The sequence below is a fragment of the Dipodomys spectabilis genome, unplaced genomic scaffold (genome assembly GCF_019054845.1).
Source record: "Dipodomys spectabilis isolate Male_0828 unplaced genomic scaffold, ASM1905484v1 ptg000436l, whole genome shotgun sequence".
Lineage (NCBI taxonomy): Eukaryota > Metazoa > Chordata > Mammalia > Rodentia > Heteromyidae > Dipodomys > Dipodomys spectabilis.
In genome coordinates this window covers 206,279-226,382 of record NW_024871113.1, presented here as the reverse complement: position 1 = coordinate 226,382, position 20,104 = coordinate 206,279, and the positions used below count along the sequence as shown (strand labels likewise).

At 41.1% G+C, this 20,104-nt stretch overlaps 2 pseudogenes; one reads left to right on the top strand and one right to left on the bottom strand.

Annotated features, from left to right (window-relative positions):
- Positions 1 to 805: 805 nt before the first annotated feature.
- On the bottom strand, positions 806 to 2,744 carry LOC122097853 (annotated as a pseudogene).
- Positions 2,745 to 18,575: 15,831 nt separating this feature from the next.
- Positions 18,576 to 19,644, top strand: LOC122097843 (annotated as a pseudogene).
- The last annotated feature ends 460 nt before the right edge of the window (positions 19,645 to 20,104 follow it).

Sequence of the window (20,104 nt, the reverse complement as noted above, 5' to 3'; positions counted from 1 at the left end):
CTGCATTACCACTTTTCAGTTTTCTGGTGGAGAAAAGAGTCTCACAGACTTTCATGTCCTGGCTAGCTTTGCACCATGATCCTCAGATTTCAGCCTCCTGAGTAGCTAGGATGAGCATGAGCCACCAGGACCAACTCTTTTGACAATTTTTTCAATTTTTTTTCTTTATTGTGAACATACTGTACAGAGGGGTTACAATTACATGGGCAAGATAATGAGTACATTTCTTATCAAGCATTGCAGCCTCCTCCTTTGTTTACCCTTCACATCCCTTCCCAGCCTCCCCCCCGCCCCCCCTCTTTTTACAATTTTTAACTCAAATATTTTAATCAAGTAAATTTTGTGAGATGTTTCTTATTTTCTTTTCCCTGCTCTGTGTGTGTGTGTGTGTGTGTGTGTGTGTGTGTGTGTGTGTGTGTAACAAGCAATGCAAAAATATGTGAAAACAAAACAAATTGTTTCCTACTAACTTCTTCTCATATCTAATTCCTTCCCGGGCTTGCTTTCTGTTGACACATACATATACAAGCAAAGGTTCACATGTGGAAGTCTGCTTGTGTGAGGTAAACCCAATTGAATGGGTTTTGCAATTTTCTTTTCTTTTTTTTGGTCATTTTAAAATCAACATCTTACACCTTATAATACACTCGCATTTATACACAGATTTTGTGTTGATAAGTACAAAAGGCAGAGAGAGGAGAGAATAAATAGCTGCTGTCACTACTTTCCATAGTCAGCATCGTCGTCATCGTCTGGGTTCGCAGTCTGCCTGAAGTGGTCAGCGCCGCCCAGGATGGACTTGTGCTCAGAAGTTGGAGACGGTGCTCAGCTCAGCACCTGTCTGGGTTTCCACAGAGCTGAACCGAGACTCCATCGTGTTCCGGGCCAAATCAGGCAAGAGAAAAGTCGTTCATGGCTGTCTGAGTTTCATTGCTGGTGAAGGACAACATCCCTGGGGCTTCAAAGCCAGAACTTGTGGTCTATGTCTGTGCAGTGTTCGACTGAACCTTGCTCTCCAGAGCAGGCCTGGGTCTGCCTACCGAGGGTTCTTGGGTCTGGGTCTCTGTGTCAGAGTAGTTGGTGCTCACCGAGAAGCTGCAGTGTTTCAGAAAGCTTCCTAGGGACAGCTGAGGACCAGTGTCTAAGAAGAAGTTCAAGTAGGTCTGTGTCTGCATGTCAAACATCTCCAGGCCTAAGAAGTTCAGCTCCCTCTGCAGCCTTAGGGCTGAGCAGAAGGGTCTGTGAGCAGGAAGTCAGTCTGGGTCTCTATGTCCAGTGACTCCAAAACTGGCTTGGGGTTCATGGTGCTCAGCCCACTCTCTTCAATCTGAGTCTGGATATTTGAGGCTGAAAAGAACTCTTCAATATCAAAATCGATCCCAGGGTTCTGAGTTGGGCCAGAGGGAAGCTGGGTGTCAGGTCCAGGATTTGAGTCAGACAAAAAACTGTGGTTATAGCATCTGACCAGACAGGTTACTTGACTAGATGTGTTTTAAGTCACTTAGTAAATCTATGGTTTGGGTCTGGTTATCAGGGAGCATACCGCTCTGCACACTGAAGTTGAGCATGGCTTCAGACCTCTCAATGTCTTGATTTAAAGTCTTGGGATCATTCTGAGGTAGCAGACTCTGAGTCACCGTCTCAGCCACTAAATTGCTGTTTATTATATTGTCTGTGGGAACATCATAGGACGAGTGCAACACTCCCAAAAATGCCTCAGCACGCGCAGTGTGGTCTATGAGTACCCTGGCAGGTGCCAGATTTCACATGCCACTGGTTTGGGTTTCTCTGGAGATCCTGCCTGGCTGGAAACAGGCATCTACGAAAGCTTCAGTCTGAGCAGCTATGGACAAAGTTAACTTCGGGCTGGACAGGAGCATCTGCATGTGATACTGATGGGAAAGGACACTTGAGAGTCAAAGGACAGATGGATCTGATAACAAGACGACCCTAAGGAGTCAGGGCCAAGCCATCGAGCAGAAGATAGCAAGTTTGGTGAGGCATAGGACAGATCCATCTGCATGTTGGTTGAAGAAATGCTGTTCTTCTGACATAGTTCTCTAGTTCTTGTAAAGGATTCAATGGACTTTGACCCAAGTTCACTTGAACACCTGTACTAATTGGCTCAACGATAGGATTGATAATTTTTGAAAGAGGTAGGGTCTCCTTCAGAGAACAAGCATCTGAATCCAGGCCAAGGATGAATGTTCCCACAAACAACGGCACCAAGTACACAGCCCCCATCGGGGAGCCCTGATCCACGCCTAATACCACAGCCTGGCCCCAGGACTCAGTAGGCACGAAAACTGGCATGGGAGAAAACTGCACGACCGGAAGTTTAACCACAGCCTCTCTGGGCTTCGGTAGAAGCAACTTCTGAGGATTTCTTGGAAGTGCTGAGATACTCTGCTTCCTGGCATTAGAACCACAAGAGTCCTCAAAAGAGGCGACTGGTTTTGTTTCTGAAGTGCTGAGTTCTTGGGAATCTGGTTGAAGAGTTGGTTGTTTAATGATTCAGTGGTCTTATTGGACAACTTCTGGCTTTGCAGGTAGTTTTCCATTTTCCTTTTTTTTACTAGGTGGATCCTTGGGTTCCACAGGGATCTTATGGCCAGTTCGGTAGATGTGACTGTGCTTTGGAAGGGTTTGCTGCAGTCCTCTGTGTGTCTCTTCAAGTCCCACTCGGTGCTGTATGAGTTGTTGCACTTGCTACACTTATGCTTCTTCTCGGCATGCATCTTCATAAAGGGCTATTTAACCAGAGAAAAATCAAGAAAATGGCCGGTCAGGACCTCTAGTACATCCTTCAATTGGACAACAGTAGAATTTTGGTACGGTTTTCAAATCTTGTCTTGTTGCTGGATTTACAATGCCAGCCTGCAGGCAGTGGCTCTTGACCAGGTGCATGTTGAGCGCAGGGCTGTTGGGCAGGATCTTGCCGTGCAGCCATGCACAGTGCACAGCATGTTGGTCCACACGGCCTGGGACAGCTCTCTCAACTATGGCTGGAGCAGCTCCCATGGCCTCGGGGGAGGGGGAATCCCCCCCCCCCCCGGCCCCATCCTAGCTCTCAGGGTTTTGCAATTTTCTCATTTTTTTCCCCCATGGTTTCATGGAAAAGCTGTATTTTACAGACTATAATAATTTTTTTACTAATTTGTATATGCATTAATAAAGGAATCCTGTATTTCTCTTGATTGAAGTTTTATCTCCTCACTTTCACATTTGCTAACCTTTCTCCTACTCTCTTTTTATCCAACATTACTCATATACCTCCTAGATGACGTCTCTTGAAACCTGTATTTTCCTCTTACTCACGTAATAATAGGATTCACTACAATTTCTGCAAATATATTTGTAGTACATCATGGAATATCACCCAACTCCATTGTTATCATTGTCCTCTGTCGTAGTAGTGCTGTGGATATTGATATCTTTAAAGTGACTGCCTAGAATGTCTCTTGTTTCCTTTTCTTGGAGTTCACTTCATTGTTGCTGTTTTTGTTTTTGTTTTTTTTTTTTTCTTTTGTCTTGCTTGTTATTTTGTTTGGATTGGGAGGATAAAGAAGGGCACAAAGAAAAGTGGAATAAGAATGAACAAATACAATAGTGGTACTCACTAGATACTATGTGGGAAAATGAATTGGATATCTTATGGGTGGGAATAGGAGGGAAAAACCAGGATAGAGCGTTGGAAGGGACAACATGGTTCAAAAGTAATTTACTTATTACTCAATACCTAATTCATGTAATTGTAACATGTCTGTATATCAACTCTACAATTAAAAAAAAATAAGCCAGGTGCTGGCTCATGACTGTAATTCTAGCTACTCAGGAGACTGAGGATTTGAGGATTGCAGTTCCAAGCCATCCTGGGCAGGAAAGTCCGTGAGACTCTTACCTCTAATTAACCACTAGAAAACCGGAAATGGAACTGTGGCTCAAGTGGTAGAGCGCTAGCCTTGAGCTGAAGAGCTCAGGGACAGCACCCAGGCCCAGAGTTCAGGCCCCACGACCAGCAGATTCTTCATTCTGTACTCTGAATATATTTACCACATATGAAATCTCCTAAAATGCTGGTAAACAAAATTTAAATGTTTTTCTTTAATACAAAGTTGTTTTTATACAGAACTCTAAATAGCAGGTATGTGCTTTAATCTCTTTGATACTTTACTGACATTAACTGTTTAAAAATCTTTGCAATATAATCACAATCATGAATAACTAAGAATAGTTGTTTAAATAGTAAATGTTTTGGAGAAACACTATGGAAAAGGCCAGTCTACTTTTAAGTAACAAGACACCATCCCATTTATCTTTTAAATCTAGCTTTATCCATGCCGTGCTCAAGTAGGAGATCCTTATGGAGGGCACATTTTGTTGAAATGGAAAAATCAACATGTGGCCCCAGAGCTACTCATGAACTGTAATCACTGACCCTTCCATCTTCCCTACATAACGTATGCCATACTCTCCAAAAGAAGTTCAGGAAACTCCCAGCTATACTTCCATCTTTGAAGGAGAAGCAGGAAATTGTGAACATTGCACCACACACTGAGGTCATATGATTGGGAAGATCAGGTATTGTCTCTGGTGACTGGGGGCATACAAAAGTGCTAGATTTACATCTCTGCTATCTTTGAAGAGAATATTTTATTTCATTCTTCACAAAGGGAGAAGTGGTAAGCCTGTCAACAGCAGAAGTGTCTTGCTTCCTTCCCTTTTCCATAATCTTTCTCCCTAGTTCAGAAGTTGAAACAGGAGGGGAGAACAATGTATTCAAAAGGGCACAAAATTACTTCTTTTAGGGGAAAGATCTTATAAAGGAACCATTATACATAAACAAGTATATACTACATCTGTGATATTTGAATTACATATTAGGAGAAAATATCTATAAAGCAGTTTTTCTTCAAATAATGAATCATAGGGCAAGAAACACTGCTTCACTATAATTGAAGAAATAAATAAACAAACATTTGTTCCCTTTGCTTCAATTTTGAAATTAAATAAAGTACAATTTAAAATGTAGATGTCTAAAGGCAGTAATTGGGGAAAAGTATGTGGTGGAAGGAAAATTGCTGCCGTTTATTAAAATGATGAAAAACTAACCATCACAGCTTAAACACTGCTAAAAGTGTAGTAAATTCAGGATGAAATATGCATAGGACTATAGAACCCTTCCCAGAGTCTTAATGGTAGTATTGCTTTGAACACATGGTCAATGAATGAATGTCTTTATTTTTTTAGGAGTTAAATCAGAGCAAAATAAACCAGAGCTGCTAGCCAAGCATTGGTGTGCGCTCAGGATATTGAGATCTGAAGATCATGTTCAAAGCCTGCACAGACAGAAAAGTCCATGATACCCTTATCTACAATTCATCAGCAAAAACCCTGAAGTGGAGGTGTGTCTCAAGTAATGCAGTGCCAGCACTGAGATTAAAAAGCCAAGTGAGGGCAAAGTGGCCTGAGTTCAAGCCCCAATAATAACAGAAATAAGAAGGAAGGAAGGAGAAAGAAAGAAGGAAGGGGGAAAGGCAGATAAGAGGGAAAGAAGACAAGAAGAAAGAGAAAAAAGATACATAAAAAGATGGAAAGAGAGAAAAGATAGAACTGTCTTCAACTCATAAATTCTGTTTACTCAATACCTCACAGAGATAGTTCTGGTTTCTGTCTACAAACTAGGATCAAATCTTGTTTTTAAGATTGCCTTTTCCTTTTTATCATACAGTTTATTGTTAAATACACAGGTTGTACCTTCAAAACACATCTGGAACTTACCCCTTAATAGCCAATAACTATTCTCTGGTTTAGGACACCCTCCACTCCTATGGGTTGGTACAGTAGTTTTCTATCTGTTCTTATTTCCACATTTGCCCCCCGATATATGCTTTCCAGAGGAGACACCTTTTCCTCAACTATGTAGTTCAACCTCTTGCTGATGCTTAGAAATAAAACATGACTTTTCTCCATGGTTAGAGAAATCCTACCTGCAGCTGCCACTGAGAGATGCTGCCATAGCAGCTCAATCTGAGCCAGCCAAGCTGATGAAGCAAGGTAACCCTGACCTTCTTTAGATGCTGTGCACCTGCCAGCAGCTTCCCTCTAGCCACTTTCCTCCTTAAGACATTGTTAATGTTTATTTATTGCTAGTAATGGTTTCACTTATGGATTAGAATTGAAATGTCTACCAGGTCTATAGCTATGGTGGTCTCTCAGAGGGTTCTGGAAACTTTAGGAGGTAGAACCTAGAATGAAGAATTAGGTCACCATAGGCATATGTTTAGGGACTGGATTTTGTCCTGAGACCCCATTTTCCCCTCCCCTCTGCATCTCTCTTACTTTTTACTTCTTGCATGCCCTGAGTTAAGTAGCCTCAGCCAGAGGCTCTGCTGCTATTATGTTCTGACTCCTTCTTGGCTTGGACCAAAGAGTCTGATCTGAAACCAGGAGAAAAAGTCTTTTTCCCCCCAGGTATTTGCTACAGTCAGAGTAAAAGTTGCTAAAATACAAAATTGGTACTAATAGTGGACTTTTTGCTGTTTCTATTCCCGATGATATGATTCGGAAGCCTCTACAAACATGTGGTGGGAGGAATTTGCAAATGTTTTGGGTACTGTCTAGAAAAGGTTTCAGATATGGTAAGTAGAGCTTCGTGGACAATTCTGTTGGGCTCCTAGAACCAACATGCTGATGGGCAGGCGCACAATAAGCAGTTCAAATACATTCTCATATGAAAATGAGGCCTCTATTGAGAATTGGAGTAGAGACCATAAATATTACACTCTACTAAAAAGCATGTCTCTGTTTCTCCCATGTCCTGTGACTCTTCATGAGAGTAAAGATAAGGTGACAGACTAGTTAACATGATAGAGGAAATCTTCAGGCAAACCAGCTCGAGAGCTGTGGCCTGGTTATAGCTAGGAGCTTTTAGCCAAATGTATAATGAACATTATAAGACATGTATAAAATTGGGACCAAGGAATGGTGGCTGTTGAGAGATTAATGTAATTTAAAAGAAATCAAGTACTTTTCATCAGGAAAATAGGAAAGATAGGTTAAGGAAATGTCATGAATGTGTGGATTGCACCCATAGGCAAACTCAAGGCTGAAAAGGTTTAACTCATCGAAAAGAACATGCTTTCTGGAACGAGAGCTCATGGGTGCCCTGCTACAGAAGGCTGGTTAGGGAAGTATTTCCCTTGGTTGACCATCTAGGCACTCAGGGACAGAAAAAGCCATGATCTTCTAGGGCCCAGCTCCTGCTTGAACTTCAGCAGATCTTGGCATTGGCCTCATAGTGCTAAGCATGCAGGAATTTGCAGTGGAAGAGTTAGGACACAAAGGCCTCCACATAGATTTCAAAGGTAGATGTGAGTTTGAAGCAAAAGATGCAATGGAGAATGCAGGAAGTTAATGTCGGTCAGGGAGAACCACAAACAATGAATGGTATGAGCTGAAGGAAGAGAGCAAGCACCCAGGCTGCAGCTGGCAAGGACTTGGGAACAGAGCTGCCAAGAGCCTTTGCAACTTATGTGATTCTACCACAGGCTGTGGATTAAAGACAGGTAGCTGTGGTATTTAATGCCTTGCCCTGCTACATTTTCAGTCTTGCTTTGGTCCCATTCTTCCCATATCATAACTCTCCACTTTGGGGATGATAATTTGTTTGTGCATTTGTATAGTAGAGTATATAACTTACTTTTTGATTCCACAGGGCCTTATAACTAAGAGTTTGCCCCGAGTCTCAGAAGAAATTTTGGACTTGAACTTTTGAGCAAGACTGGAACTGTGAACTGTATGGACTTTTGATTATGGAGTGAATACATTCTACATTGAGATAAACACAAGCTTTTGGGCGTCCACATGTCAAATATCTCCTCAGGTTAAATGAGATCTGTTGACATGGGTGGATTGTGATGATTCACTGGGTTAAGTAGCTTAGATTGAGAAGTGGCTAGATTAGGAAATCGCACACTGGGATATGTCAAGGAGGTTGTTTCCAGCGAGGAGTAGCCAAGTGGAGAAAACCTGTCCCAAATGAGGGCGACACCATCCCATAGGCTAAGATTCAGATAAAATAAAAGGGGGGAATGAGTGGTCCATCTCTCCCCCGCCCTTCCCAACCTCTCTCCTCTTTTCCCCTCCTTCCAGACCTCTCTCTCCTCCTGTCTTTCCCTCCTTTCCTTGTAACTTCCCTTTCCCTGTACCTTTCTCTCCCCCTCTCCTTCCCTCCTCACTCTGTTTCACTTTACCTTTTCTCGCTATACTTTCATCCCCTCTCTGTCTTAATTTTCTGACGTAGTGAGCCCATTCAACTTTATCTCCCTGAAATGGTTTCTTCAGATGTTTATCCCAGCATGAAAAAGTGATTTGCAGTTTATCACTTTCTCCTGTCACATACTCTTGAATCTTGTCTTTCTCTAGCTTGTTACAGCCCTACCCTCCTTTTCCTTCCCATCAAAGTTACTATGAAGTCTGATTCCTCAATATTCCTTAGTGTTCTTTGGTTTGGTCCAGTTGCTCCATTCCTTTTGGACCTCAAACTTGGTCTTCCCCTGGACCTTCTCTCCTTAAGCCCATACCTCCTACACGTTCTCACATAGGCCATTCTCTCTCAGTCAGGCAAGCTTTTCTTTTTTAAAATTATAGTCACAAGTAGGATTTAACTAATTTTATTACTATATTTTAAATAGCACACATTACCAAAGAATATAAATGCGAGCAGTAATATTTGCACCAAAGGACAATTTGTTGCCCTTTTTTTCCCTGAAGGCACAAGGAAATATTTTCTTGTTCCTACACATTGTTGAAAGTATTACAAAGCATATATAAAAAATGCTAATGCTGAAATTAAACCAATCTTGAGTGGAATGGTATCTTTCATCCAATTTTAGATGAACTCACTTCACATGAAAAGTAGAGTTCTGGAAAATTATTTTTGAAGTTTTTCCTTGATTATGATATCTCAGAATTCTAAATATATATAAATATGTATACTGATGTATATTTTTTGCTTTTACTAAAACTTTAATGCTAGACCTCAAGCCATCTTGAAGAATCCTACTTTCTAGGCTGATTTTAGATAAATATAATGTTTATATTTGAAGATTTTCATCATTTTCCATTTCTAGAATATGTAGGGTTGATTATGTTTTTCTGTGCAGAAGCAGGGGTAAAATATGGAGTCACATTCCCAGACTAGGGTTCCCCAGTCTCACAAATGACTGGCAGATGCTCAGTCTGTCATTTGTGGGTCTGGGAATCCCTACTCTGGGAATATGAGCCACTGTTTCATGAATTCTTCTCCTATGGAAAATATAATCAATCTCTGGTCTCTCAGAAATTTTAACTGAGAAAATATTTCACATAAAATCTTGTACAAGTTTCCATTTGGAAAAGATGTTAATCACAGTCTAGTAAGATTCTAGACACTTCAATAGTGTTCTTCTTGGTGAAAGTAGAAATGATGTTATATAGCTAAAACTATTGACATGAAAAACTTCAAAATGAATGATCCATGGCAGATATTTTCCATTATCTGCAAATCAAAAGACTTCTGTGAAGATTTTCTGGGTCTTTTCCAGGTCTTAGCTCATGAGAAGCTGAAAGAAATAGTTTGGATTCATCATTGGTCTTTTATATGGTTCTGTGTGGTGCTTGGAGCATCCTCTTTTGGGCGTTGATTATTATGCCCATATCAATTTTTCAGTCTAGTTTCCCTTTCATTCACATTCCTTTATTATGCTACTGATGTTGCTGTAATCTTGTGTTCTACTTAGGTTTAAAAAAATTGGCTTAAGTGATTTCTGTTGTTTGTCTCTGATAATATTGATGTGAAAGTCTTGGTAAGGATCAGCCTTGACAAAACCAAATGGTTTCTGTTTCTTGGGTCTTCTTATTTGCTCATCTATCATCTGGATCATGGCTAGTTGGCTGATTTTTCTTTGTAAAATTATTTTTCTGCTTCAGAGACTTAGTTGGTAAATTGCTTTTCTTAGCAGCTCTATCACTTAGGGCTTTCTTTTCCTGTGACTCCTGCAGGTCTGTAGTTGGCATCTCCAGTGGCTGAAAAATACGGGGAGATTTTGGCACTTGGTTTACAATCTCCAGGCATATCTCCTTGGAGTCTTTCAAGTCTTCTTGAGGGGCTTCAGTGAGCTTCATATGGCTAGGTGTAGAGTCCTTTCTTTTTTGTTCTCCTGGTGACTTAGTTGCCTTTTTTATGTAGGGATGTCCCATAAAAGTATTATACCTTGAACAAACAAAGTTTGTGCTCATGTAGCTGCTTCCTGCTTTGCTGAAGCTGTTGTTGGCAAATATGGAGTTCTTCCCTTTGAAGAGAAGTGTTTCTTGGTGCCTCCACGGTCTTGCCTTTGACTTGTTTCTGTTCCTTGCAGCATTTGTTTGGTCTTGATGATTTGCTGATTTTTTTTTTATGACTTGTGGGGCACTCGTGCAGCATACCCATAGACTTCCTGTTTTCATATGGTTTCTGTTCAGTTGGTATGCCGGCTAAGGCATGTGGACTGGTGAGAGGCGTTGGGTATTTACCCTCCTTGTGTGCAAGTTTAGTGAGTTCTTGAGGATGAGGATGGTTGGGGTTGAGGCCTGTAATTCTGAGATCACACATGGTCTCATTCCTGCTGGCACCAGTGCTCTGCCATTGAAATTCTTCTGGGTTCACACTGCCAGGCAGAAGTTTGACTCATCCAAGGTGCAGGGTTTGCTGCATGATTTTGCTTGAGTCATCTTTGAGAGGTTTATCTTCTTTGTTTGGCAAAATACCCCTGGCAGACAAAATACCAATGGCTTTGTCCTGGGGATGTGTGGTAAGACATTTGTCCTTGGCTGATGAATGTGATCCACCAGCTTGGATGGCAACAGCTGGGGCCTCAGCTGATGGAGCGCTTTTAGTTTCTTGTGTGCTCTTGATGAGCAAGGTGGTCCCAACTTGATCGAAGGCCCGACTTTCAAAGTAGCTTTGGCAGCCTGGGGTCTAGTGCTTCTTTTCCCCACTTTGTGGAGGTCTGAGAGTGTGTGTAAAATATTGGTGGGAGCAGCAGCCTTGGTCCCTTGAAGCTGCTTGATTGCATCCCTAGCAGCCAGGTATTTCATGGCTGAGTCTCTGTTCTTTGGGGGCTCTTTGACCTCTTGGTGATCTTGGAAGAGCACCTGCCTAATTTCACATTATCTGATGCAGTAGCTTGTGTGGTGATGTTTCCCACCTCTTTGCCCTCAATCCTCTCATAGCTCCCCAGGTTTTTTGATGGGGGTAAAGGTTTGAAATCTTGTCCTCTTATTCTTTGCTCAAGGTGATAGGCATTGAGGACACCTTGCTCTTGTCCCTGGTTGGGGATAGAATTGGCTACTCTTTGCTTTGTGTCCCTTCCTGGTATGTGTGGTGGCCCAGACTAAGATTGTTTCCTCTGTGTCGACTGACTCCTGGCAGCAGGAGGTTCCATAGCTTTGGGGGGATTCTTGTCCAACCTCAGATGTGATTTTACCTTGGCCTTGCCTGGTTTAAGAGGCATAGCTGCCCACCATTCCTGATTGCTAATGGCTCTGCCCTCCATCAATTGGCTACTGAAGGTGTTTGGGAGAGTCTTGGGAACTGAGGTAGGCCTGTGCAATGTTATTTTGTCCACAGCAGATTTGACTGTTGCAGACTGGAGTCCAACAGTCGGGCCCTCCCCTGAGGGCCTAACTGCTGATGGAGAGAGCCCAGGGCTTTGGGCATCTCTGTTGGGGCTTGCAGACCCATCCTTTTAGGTGAGGATTTTCTGCTGGGTTTCACCTGTTCTGTGGTGTTTGTCTGGGCTCCCCTGAGTGCAATTTCTTGGTCCTGCATCCTTTGCCCTTTGATGTTGCTAAGGCAGAGGTTGGTTGGTCATTGCCAGGGGTCTGTGCACATCTATCTCTTTCAGTGAAGAGATAAAGGTTCCAGAAGCTACTTAGGGGATACATCCTGTCATTAATCTCAGGGTACATAATGGTTTTTCAATCCCTGTTGGCTATTTTAAATTTCATTCTGCCTACATTGTCCTTTTTTTTTCTGAGATCCCAACCCAGTGTGATGACTGGGGGTCGAGGGTGGATGGACCATTGGTCCCTGAAGGAGGGTCTGCGCAGATGCGGCTGCTCCTCACAGTGGGGATTTGTGTTGGGCTTCCCCTCCACTGCATGGGGTACACTAAGTTCTGACATTAAAGCTCAGACACTGAGGAGGAGGGTCAGTGCAGATTTCCATCTTTTAGGGTCAAAACAAGCGTCCTAGTAGAGATCTTACTTTTGTCCCCATTTTTCTCTGTATAGCTTATAAAGCTGTTCCCCTATTTATGCGTGTTGGTAAGCCAGAAGTGGCTGTGGAGCTGTCCAGTTTCCATGATAAAAAGCAGGAATGTCCTGTTGTGGCCTTCCCTGTCTGGGGACTTGAGGTGGCTTGTGTATTTCCCAGTGTTTGGGAGCAAGGAGGCTCTGCACAGACTGTTCCTCCAGCACCAAGAAAGGAGGCCCTGGAGATGATTCCCCCGGGGTCCGTAGAGTGCGTCGTCTGGCCGTTTCCCAGTGTCAATGAGCCAGGAGGGCCCACGCAGAGTATGACCTCTTTTTCAAAAACCGGAGCCCCGCTGGATGTTTTGATGGGGACTCGGTCCTCTCCCTCATGGGGACACAAGGATATTGGGCAGTGTCCATTCACATTGTCCTCCTTCCGGAATGACGTGGGATGCCCAGGAGTGTTGGGTGGATTGGGGTTTCTTTCCTCAACGTGCGGACCCACAGTGTCCCAGGACTTGCCGTGACTGGACACCGGTTCACTTCCTGGACGTGAATGGAAGTCGCCTTGCAGATGGCTGGCTGGTGGAGGCTTGGCTTTGGGCTCCATTGCCCTGCCACCCTCTTGGGGGCCCAGGGCCCTTTTCAGTATTATCCAATTCGTGTTTATAGAAGTCACAAGTGAAAAGTTGTAGAAATAAGCTGTGGTGTACAATGCGGCTCTGGCTCTAGGATGTGAAGATTAACTTATTTTTTATGATTGTCAAGGTGATGCACAGTTTCATAAGTAAGGTAATAAGTACATTTCTTGTCAAACTTGTTACCCCTTCCCTCACTTTTCTACTTCCTCTCCTCTTTCCCCAATCTCCCCCCCCCCCATAGATCGTCTCCAACATATTGTCTCGTGTATATTGCTGTTGCATTGGTCCCTCCGTTGTCCTTTGTCTCACCCATGAAGATTAGTTTTGTGAGCAATCTAGCAGCTGTGACTCTAGCCATGCAATACCTCTGTGATGCCATGGGCAGGGCTGGAGGAAAGATGGAGTTACAGGTGGCTGGGGCTGAGCCAGGAGCTCCATGGTAGTTTTCTGTTGGTCCCCTGTCTGTCAGTTAGCAAAACAGAGACGTCCTAGGAAAGGAATGGCTTCTAAGGCTTATAGGTTATAAGATTGTCTATAGTTGGCACAAGGGCCTAGAGAAACTGAAAGTGTTCTGTGTTTGGGCAGCTTGAGGGTCCAGACTTTGGGAGGCTTGTTCTCAATTCTACTTCCATTTTTCCAAATGCTTCTAATCTAGCCTGGGTCAGTTAGGGCTGTCTTCTCCATCACAGTGCTGGGACAGCTGAGCACCTCAGACTCAAATGGATGAGGCAAATGAGGAGATGGTTGTGCAAGCACCCAGGCTTTCCAAGAAGTATTGTCAAAAGAAATACTTTCCATGTGCTTACCATGTTTGAAGTAGTGGAAGTTGAAAACTTCCTACTGTCTTCGAGTTAATGTTTTAATACATATACATCCAAAATGCAGAAAGAGGACATGAGGAAGAAGGAATTTGTAATCTTAGTGCTTATCTTTATTTTCTTAGCACTTCATCTTTGTTTCTTTTAGTGAAGGAAACACCGACATTGGTTTCAGTCTCGCTTCAACTAACTCTATATCTTTGTGTGTGTGTGTGTGTGTGTGTGTGTGTGTGTGTGTGTGTGATGGGGCTTGAACTCGGTGCCTGGGCACTGTCCCTGAGCTCTTTTTGCTCAAGATTGGCACTTTACCACTTTGAATTACAGTGCCACTTCTGGCATTTTCTGTGATTAACTGGAGATAAGAGTTTTCCTGCCTTGCCTGGCTTTTAACCATGATCCTCAGATCTCAGCCTCCTAAGTAGCTAGGATTACAGGTGTGAGTCACCGGTGCCTGGCTGACTGCATCATTTAAGACAGATTTAACTATTGTTTAATTTGCTTGTATTTAAAATGGTGATAATGTTGTCATCACTGAATTTTTATGAATGTAAAATGATATTGTTTCCTTCTACTCAAAAGAAAAAATGATTCCCCAACCAGTGCAGCCTGTCATTGCTTGGGGTTCATGGAGCTCAGAATAACGAATCAACTCCCATCTTCACTGCAGTGGAATCTGCAAACTTCTCAGGGACCCATATACATTTTAAAGTTATGGTAGTAAATTAGTAACTATGAAACATTTGAATGTATCTAATGTAATCATCTTCTTCCTTGGTTTTAGTCCCAAACCATACCTATTCAACACCCTATTGTATACTTTTGTCAGGCTTGCATTTCTTATTTATTATATATATCACATTTTTAAAGTAATGGTTTGTTTAAAATTTATGTCTGCCATCATTTAATATGCTCTAATTTAGGGCTCATGTCTATAATCCTAACTTCTCGGGAGGCTGAGATTTGAGGATTGCAGTTCAAAGCCAGCTCGGGAAGCAAAAAGAGTCTTCACTATGGCCCTGTCTGTGTTCAGGCTATGAGTTCAAGGCCCACAACCATCACCAAGAACAAAAAGTATGGATTAAAAGTGTTTTGCAGTGTCATTTAGTTCCATCTATTGATTATAGTCATAACAACTGAACTACGAAAGTATATTCATCATATCTTTTAAGTACTATTTAGTTATAAAATACATGTACTCACTTGTAAGCTGAGCTATTTTGATGGATAAGATCAAGAAGATTTTGGATTAAGGCCACCCGGGGCAAAAGGTTAGGGAGATCCCACATCAACAAATCATACAGTATGGTAGTGCATGCCTGTCATCTTATATACACAAAAGTTAGATTTAGGGCTAGGGTTAGGGTTAGGAGTGTCACTTCTGAAGCTAGGCCTGACAAAAGCATTAAAATTAACATGAAAATAAAAAAGACGAGGCATGGGTCAAGTGGTAGACTGCTTGCTTGGAAGGTGTAAGGCTCTGAGATCAACTCTATTACTGCCAAAAATACATATACTATATATTACATTTTATAAGTATACTTATTTGTTATATATATTTATCTCATAAAATACCATGCCTATAATATATTGTACTTGTATTTATTTTAGTACACTTCCATTGAATTTATAATGTATACATTGATTTTAGTATGCATGTAATATATTGAACTAGATGTGAATTTATTGTACATGTTTAACAAAATATTGCTTATTTTATAAGGTATATATTTCTTTCATGTAATATGATTTTAGATTCATAATTATGATTGTATTCAGTATAATAGATATATATATATACACATAGATATATATAATAGATATATATATATAGATACACATATAAAGTGTATTTTATTTGCATTTTGTTATATAATATAGTTATATATAAATATACCTATATAGCTATACAGTATTATATAGAACATGTTCACCTTGAATATTATGTTATTCTAGGCAATGCAAATCATATATTTATGCCTATATATATGTATGTAATATGTGAAAACTCTAAATTTAGAGTTTAGAATTTTAATCCTTGTTAGCTTCACACAGTTAGTTGTGGAATTTGTATTTAAAGTTCGACATAAAATTCTAAGCTTGGTACTTGGCATCTAGCAAGATGGTTGTCAGAGCTTTCTGCTATTCAACTGTTAAAATTACATTGCTCATTTTCTGTTAGAGAAGTGAGGCTAATAGTATCGATCTTCATTTGTCTACACTTCTCTCCTTGGTGCTTATTTTGTTGGCCTTTGACTTAGTCTTTCTAACTGTGCTCCTCATAGAGACCATTGTACTTCAGTTAATTCATTTGTAACCACTTGCATACCACCCAGCATGTTTGCTTATAGATATATAGGCACATTCTAGCTACCACAGATGAGGGAAACCATGCAAACTTTGTTCTCTTGGGTTTGGTTTGTTCACTTAATATAATTTTTCCAAGTCTTTCCATTTCACTATGAGTGATACATCGTCTTATTTTCTAATGGATGAGTAAAATTCCATTGTGTGTATATATCACATTTTCTTGATCCATTCATCCATGAGGGGTATCTGGGTTAATTCCATATCGTGGCAAAGGTGACTAGTACTGCAATAGACATGGTTATGCTCATGGCTTTACTTGTTGGTGTTCTATTGGATAAATTCTCAGGAGCGGAATTTCTGGGTCACGGAGTAGTTCTATGCTTAGGTTTTTGAGGATCCTCCATACTGTTTTCTAGATTGGTTGAGCAATCTTACATTCTGACCAGCAATGTATTAGGTTCCCTTTTGGCTCCATCCTTGCCAGCATCTGTTACTGTCTGTTTTCTTCGTAATGGCCATTCTAAACTAGGGTAAGGTGGAATCTGTTTTATTTTGATTTGTATTTCTTTTATGGCCAGGGATGTTAAACATTTCTTCATGTGTCTATTGGCCATTTTTACATTTTCTTAGAAGTCTTTCTTAAAGTCATTAGCCCGTTTATTAATTGGGTTGTTTCTTTGAGGATTTACTTTTTGATGGTTTAATTTTTTGATCTCTCATTATTATCGTATTTTTCACTCCTATTGTAACTCAGGAACAAATTTCTGTTTTCTGGGTTCTGTGTTTTAAGATTGCTATGCACTGGGCCACCTGAGAAGCTGATTATGGATTATCAGTACCAGTAATTTTTATGTAATTTCTATGGGGGGACCTGAGAAGTTAGGTATTAATACTTTAGTAATGCTGATTAGACTCTTCCTTTCAGAGAAGCTACAAATGTTAGAACAATGCAAAGGTATTATTTGTTTTAGTGATTCTAGAATTTTTACCTTTAAATGATCAAATATAATAACATTTCTTTACTTCAGGGATGGAATAAATCTGCATATGTTACTATCATATTTATTGTTTCTTGGTGCCTTCAAAAGTTGTTTTTTCCTCCTATTGGCATCTCTAACATTTTTACTTTCACCTCAATTTCATTTCTCCTTATCTTTGGTTAAACAGAGTTATTCTGAGATTTAGATTATTTTCATTTTACATGAAGAAAGCTTTGTTTTATTTAGTTTTTATTTACAGAGAGGATGGTTGTGGCTGCGATAACACGGATGGGTAAAGGTCATACACACACACACACACACACATATAAAACTATCAGATTAGTCTTACCAGTTTTCTCACTGCCAATTTTGAAATTTTTCTAGATCAGATCCCTGTGCACTCCTCACTTTCCTACACACCTAAATCTAGAATGTGGGGATGAGCCTTCATAAACACCTTACACAATTCCTACTCCTTTGTGAGATAGGAAGTAGAGTTCTAAAGCTATTTTTCTGCCTGTTTGAGGTAGAAAGGCTAGGACTTGGGACCCGAGAACAAACCTGGAATTCTGTATCTTTGAAAAGTTTTCAGGGGGAAGTTCTAAGTGGATCCCTAGCACAAATATACATTTATACAAAGGTGCAAGATGTAGTGGCTTCCAGCAAGAGTTTTGCTAGAAGCTGGGCATGGTGGAGCAATCCCAGCTACTCAGGAGGCAAAGGCAGTTGGCTTTCCTAGGGAATAAGTGGTAGAGCGTGTGGCCCAAATGGCAGAGCCATTTGTCTACCACATGCAAAATCATGGGCTCAATCCCCAGTGCCACAGGGGATGAGGGAGGAAGAAGTGATTTTTAATAAGGACCAGATACAAGACTTTGTATACAGGTTCTTGGGAGACCTTTTACCTTACTGATGGTGGCTACCCCTAAACAGATTAAAAAGCACTTTATAAGAACTTTAGCTATGACATTAGCTATTTGGGACCAAGGATATCAGTGATAATAGCACATGTGTACTGTGTATATCATATAAAAGATTCTGGAGTCCAAGTGGGGCTTGAACTCTGGGCCTGGGCGCTGTCCTTCAGCTCTTCAGCTCAAGGCGAGCGCTCTACTACTTGAGCCACAGCACTACCTCCGGTTTTCTGGTGGTTAATTGGAGATAAGAGACTCACATCGGCTCTGCGCAGAGGCAGCAGCGGCAGTATTCTCTGCCTCTCCACCACCTCCACTGGGGCCCGGCTGCCCGGCGGCATTGGTGGGTGCCTCAGCGAAGACACCATATTGAGGAAACAAAGACTGAGCTTTGTATAGAAGCCATCTGTGGAATAGTTTGAATAGTAAAATATTTCACCTTATGAAGTGAATAGAGTATTGGATAAAAATAGATGTTGTAATCTCTACATCATGGTGTTTTAGCTCCCTGGTTGTTGCACAAGCTTTCTGTTTATACAATGTCCATGTAGAAAAACTGAAGCAATTAATGGGTGAATATGATCAGATTTCTCCACCATGCTGTTGGCCTAATAAGGAGAATCCCTTTTTGTCAACTTAATGAAGCATTCAATGAAGTCTTCTGCCTCTTTTCAAGATGACCTTGAAGATTAAAGTACAGAAAGCCAGAGGCTTAGAGCCAAAGACTTGTTTCAGAAAGATGAAAGAGGACTATTTGGAAACCTGTGAGTACAGAGTGAATTCCAGGCAGAGGTACCGAATGTTTGATCAGAGATTCCCATCTGGAACTATGCAGTACTATCCAAGATCATGCAATACTTCACAGAAAGTGGAAAAACAGTTACCTCAGTGGTTGCCAACTCAGGACGGCAGACCTTGAGACTAGATTCTCTGAGTTATTGTCAATTCAACAGCGACAGTTTCTCAGAAAACCCAGTACCCCTGAACCTTCATCATCAAGAATATAATTGTGGTCTATACAATGTAGAATCTGGAGTTCCCAAACACCTCTCCTTAGGTCATAATACTAGTACCCCTCAATCCACTCATAAACAAATACATCACAACAGAAAAAGGCACCCAAAGGAAGGCAGAGAAAAACCAGAGGAAGAGCGGCCTAAGCATAAGAGGAAAAGAAGTTCTGAGGAAATGGATTTAGACAAACACAAAAGCATCCAAAGAAAGAAAACAAAAGTGGAAACAGAAACTGGACAGGTCAGTACAGAAAAGCTTAAGTATAGAAAGGAGAAAAAGAGCCTAGATGTAGCCTCTAAGAAAGAGGACCGTAAGCGTAGAAAAGAGAAAAAGGAACAAGGCAAAAGAAGACAGAGGAGGAAATGTTGTGGAACCAGTCTATCCTTGGATTTTGAAAGCTCTCTGGTTCTCCTGAGGTTTAATTGAAGAGTTGAGATACTATGATACTTGTATCACATATCTTATTTGAACACATTCTTGTAACTAAGGCCAAGTGAACAAGAAACATGTAGTATGCTTGGTGTCCAACATGGAAATTACTTTTCCTCATTTTGCAAAAGCATTTTAATGGTTTTCTTACATGCAATGTCCCTTTTTGAGCGTGGCTCTGCTTGTATTCATCAAATTGCTGTGATGGTGGAATTATTTTCCCTGATAGAGGATTTATTTAAAATTGGAGGTTTAATAGACTACAAAATGTTTCTTGGTTGGGTTTGTTTTCATTTTGAATTGGACATTTTTATGTACCTTCGTTTTCTCTATGAAGCAAATTAGATTTTTTTTCTTTGTTAGATCTAATTTGCAGTGGATTTTGTAGACTGGAAAGTGAGAAATGAAATATATAATAAAAATAAGCTTATCTTGCATAGAGGTATTTTTTTATTGTGACAATACCATACAGAGGAGTTACAATTACATGGGCAAGATAACGAGTACATTTCTTATCAAGCATTGTTGCCTCCTCTTTGTTTCCCCTTTCCATCCCTTCCCATACTCCCCCCAGCTCCCCCACACGATCCTCCCTCCCCCTGAAAGACCCCCTCCCCAACCAACCAGGCCCTGAGTCCCTTTGTTAGGGAGCAGAGTTTTGTGTCTAACCAAGCAATTTCTGGCTTCTGTACAAACATGCTTTGCTAAGGAAATTATATTACCCC